Genomic DNA, 5,079 nt, shown 5'->3' on the forward strand with positions numbered 1-5,079 from the left:
CTACTGTCTGAAAATGCCAAGGCTCTCTGAAAACCTGTGGGCGAGGCTTGTTTAGTTTATAGGAATTAGAGTATTAAAACAAAACAATATTTGGCTTGAGGAATGCCCTATAAACAATAGCAAAGGAACACAATTATGCAAGGACTCCTGAGCTTCTGGTCTTTTTTAATTTGACAGATTCTCAGAGGCATTGGTTACCACCAAAAATCAACATCCTACCAAGCTAGAGTAAGCTTGCAAGGGCAGGGGGCTCTCTCACCCTTTTGTGTTTTTGAATTTGGTGTACATTTTATTCATCATGTTAATTTTATCAATGCCATTACCAGTTCTATATTTTGTACCTGTCTGTATTATTATGCACCCCATGTTTTGTCCTTAATGTGTTCTTATTTTGTGCAGTGTCACAGAATATATTGGCACTTTATAAAGTTGGGATGTTTGGATGTTTGATACTCCATCATGCAACAATGGCTGAACAGATTTGAAAATGTAAACTGCAGCCATTCTTACACTGTTAATGGCAGGGTTCTCAAACTTTGCACAGTTGGTCACTGGGTGACTGGGATTCATATTCAGAAAAGTGGGTGGAGCCTACAAAAGCCTATCAAAATTCACTTATTGATTTTCAAGGGGAATATTTAATTGCTGCTATTCTAGCACTGTTAATGGCACAAGCCTCAAACCTGGTACAGTTGGTCATTGGGTGACTGGGGTTCATATTCAAAAAAGGGGGTGGAGCCACAAACAGTCAACCAAATTTGTTTCAGTTCAATGTAAATTATTGATGGCAAAGACTGCATTACTGACAAATGTGGTCATTGAGTGATTGAGAAATTGGCCCATATGTAATTAACTTTTTCACCTGAGTTTTCTCCTAGGTGATATTTTAATACCTTGCCATAAAATGCCTTTTAAACCACCAGCAACCAAGAAAACACTCAAAATGAAATTGTTAGTAATTTTTTACCAACCTGTGTGTACTTTTTCAATTGTAAAATGCTGAAAAGTATTTTTTTTTTTAGAGAAGATGAAAATTATCTCCCAGGAGATAACTCAGGTGAAAAAGTTAATAGCATATGAGCTATCGTGTGTTAGGGTTAGAATAAGTGGGCGGAGCAAACACCAGCCAAATATATACCCGGGCAACCCTGGGCCATCAGCTAGTGTATATATATATATATATATATATATATATATATATATATATATATATATATATATATATATATGGCCATTTGTTGCTTTTTGTTTATTTTTTTGTTTGTTTTTTTCAGTGACATAGCTAGAGTCTATTGGGCCCCATAGCAGCATTTTCATGGGGCCTTTATATCTAGGCACTCTTGAGCAATACCACCTGCCCCTACCGTATGGATATGAGTTGACTAGGCAGTTTACATTTCCATGCAACGTACACTGTGTATAGCCCAAGGGCATTTAGACAAAGTCAGAGGGCAGAGAAAAAAAGTTAATAGTGAACACATCAAGTACCACCTGGGCCCCTCATCTCCTGGGCCCCATAGAAGTTGCTATGGTTGCTATGGCTATTGCTACGCCCCAGTTTTTTTTTCATTTTCTGCCAGTAGTAAAGGTTCCAAGGTGGATCAAAAAACATGAACAAATTACATGGCGAGTATCAATCACTTCTTGATCTATTGTCTATTTTTTAATTCCTCACTTTGTCATATCTTGATTATTTTTTTCCCCTACTAATATCTTTTGGTTGAGTTCCTTACTAAATTCCTATTTATCTCGCTTGCTTGTAAGAAGGGGGAGGGCCAAGTTATGGAAGCTACTCATCGAAAATGCTGCACTTAATTCAGATCTTATTAGAATTCTATAAGTATGTCCTTGACATTCTGAACCTTTCAATATAAGAATGTTGACTTCACAGATTACATTATGCAACTCTTTTAAATCCGAACTGCTGCATGTAATCAGAAACTGCCTATAATTCCACTCACTCACAGCACACTTGCTTCAAACATATACCCTATAAGATTAATAAAAATTACTGTACTTCTCCATTTCCACTTGCAGATAGCTATGAATTGACTGACTATAAGCCCACGTTGCATTTCTGTTTAGTCTGGAATCTGTACTATGTGTATCTGTACTAGTCAGACCAGGTATATTCCCCTTCCTTCATCAGTTATTAAAGGACCACTATCTCAAAAATTGTAACATTTAAAATGCATGTAAACACATTCAAATAAGAAGAACATTTCTTCCATAGTAAAATGAGACATACATTACTTTTCTCCTTTGTTGCTGTCACTTAAATTAGATAGTAGAAATCTGACAGGACCGACAGGTTTTGGAGGAGTAGCCCATCTCATGGGGGTGTTCTCAGGATTTCCTTTATTTTCAAAAGCACTTAGCGAATGGCAGTTGCTTCATCCAACTGCCAAAAAAGTGTGCAGCAAGTAGGGAGGCAAGCGAGCATCTCTGTGTAAATACTTTTTAAGGAATGTCTTTATAAACAATATTTATTTATTTATTGTATTTATAAAGCGCCAACATATTACGCAGTGCTGAACATTAATTTAGGTTACAGACAATATTTAGGGGTGACATACAGCGATATGACAATACAGGAATACAAGAAAACCAGATCACGCAGCACAGTATGAGTACAAGGTAATGCTTAGTCACTGGAGGGGAGCATGGAGATTAGGCAAGTTAGGTTCACTCAGATGCACAGCATGGGTTCACAGTAATGGAGGTGCATGATCAGGTAGGACACAAAAGGAGGAGGACCCTGCCCAAAGGCTTACAATCTAGAGGGAGAGGTAAGGACACGAAAGGTAGGGGACCAGAGTTCAGCTGTGGGTTTAGAGCACTTGTGAGGGGTAGTAGGCCAGAGTGAAAAGGTGAGTTTTGATGGCTTTCTTAAAGATGTTGAAGGAGGGGGCTGGCCTAATGGGTGGAGGTAGGGAGTTCCATAGTGTTAGAGCAGCTCTTGAGAAGTCCTGGAGCATGCATGGAACTGGGTGATGCAGGGGGCGGTTAGACGAAGTTCATTGGAAGAGCGGAGTGAGCGGCTAGGTGTGTACCTGTAGTGTACCTGAGTAAGATCGGAAATGTAGGTTGGACAGGTTTTGCGGACAGATTTATAGTTCATTTACCAAACACACAATTGGAGAACCTCACTCCCAAACAGTTCTCTGCTGCTTTATAAAGCCTGCAGGCTGCTTATAAGCCAATGAGAAATGCACACATAATACACCTAGCCTGCAGTGATAATCAAGCAAAAGCTGAGCAAGTCAGCCAATTAGTAGGAGAGGGCTTCAGTTGCATAAAGACAATGGCTATATGACCAGCAGGGGGCACAAGCGTGCAGGATATTCCCTCTCTTCTGCCCCCCTCCTAACTAAACTGCATGGTTTATAGTTCAGACACAATATCTTGATTCTGATTCTGGACTGGATAGGAAGCCAGTGGAGGGATTCAAGGAGGGGATCTGCCATGGTGGAGCGATGGGAGCAGTGGATAATTCTGGCTTACTCATATTCATGATGGACTGCAGTGGGGCTGTTCGGGTCATAGGGAGACCGGACAGCAGGGCATTGCAGTAGTCAAGGTGGGAAATTATGAGGGCATGGATGAGGAGTTTGGTGGTGGCAGAGGTCAGGAAAGGGCGAATCTTACAGATGTTACGAAGGTGGAAGTTGCAGGACTTTGTGAGGTTTTGGATGTGGGGAGTGAAGGAAAGTGCGGAGTCTGGTGTGACACCCAGACAGTGGGCTTGACAGGTAGGGCGAATGGTAGTGTGGTTAACAGTGACATGCACATCTGGGAGGTTCATAGATGGCTGGGGTGGAAAGATCACAAATTCCGTTTTGTCTAGATTTAGTTTCAGGAACCTAGTGGACATCCAGGAGGAGATGGCTGATAGGCAGACAATAAAGGTCACACTGAGAATCCCCCATGAAAGTAAGTGAAAGCAACATAGGAGAAAAGTAAATTATAGCTCATTTTACTCTGGAAGAAAAGTACTTCTTATATGTATGTGTTTACACGTATATTAAATTGTACATTTTTTCGCGACAGTGGTCCTTAAACTCCACAGGGCAGCAGGTACTGTTGATTATTTTCCTCATCTGCAATAACTGTGTGTCTGACAAAAAGTTTTGACACTCCCAGTGTAGTTGAGAATTTTAAATCAAATACACAAGGTAAAGGATTTGAAATAAAATATATCAAAAATCTTGACCATATATAAAATTGAACTAAAGCATTTTCTGGGAGTTCACTTTAAAGAGAACCAGTAACAACTATTATTTGTAACAATGTGAAGATCCACTCTGTAATAGGGGAGTTTTACTGGACCTAAGTTTATGTCCTATTATTTAATTGCTTTGATTTTCCTTAATCTTTAGCTGTTTTCAGTGTTGAAAACTGCCAGTATGGCTGCCTATTATACTGTCTGAGCTCCGTCCTTCTAATTCTGTACTGCCCACTTCACAACTGGTAGCACAGAAATCCTTTTAATTTGTTCTGTATGTAGAAATGATGAATAGAAAGTTTGAAAAGTGACTATTATATGAAGATACATATACACATCCTGACTCCTGACAAATGATTAAGACAATACATGTAAGGCAAGTAAACATGCATAAACAGGGGACAGTGGCGTAGCTATGGAGCTGTGGGCCCCGATGCAAGTTTTACAATGGGGCACCCCAAGCACTCTATACATACCAATTGATACGGCGCACCAAAACCTGCCAATGGCAACTACAGTGTCAGAGGTGCAAGAAGGGGATGGGGAGCAGTTTGTTAATGATTACCACTATTCACAGTATCTATAGAAGTGATTATTATGAGCACAGGACCAATAGAGAGCTAATACTGTAGTTGAGGGAGGGCCCTTCGGGGCCCCTCTGGCCCAAGGGCCCCGATGCAGTCGCAACCTCTGCAACCCCTTTTGCTACGCCCCTGACAGGGGAAACAGTTGTGTCGTGATATAATTTCACTGTGGTGGTAAATACAGATTTGTTATTCCAATTTTCATAAATGTTATTTGTAACAAAGTTACAAACATGCTTTAACATACTTAAAGGGACACTGTAGGGGGGT

This window comes from Hyperolius riggenbachi, chromosome 6, assembly GCF_040937935.1.
Source record: "Hyperolius riggenbachi isolate aHypRig1 chromosome 6, aHypRig1.pri, whole genome shotgun sequence".
Classification (NCBI taxonomy): domain Eukaryota; kingdom Metazoa; phylum Chordata; class Amphibia; order Anura; family Hyperoliidae; genus Hyperolius; species Hyperolius riggenbachi.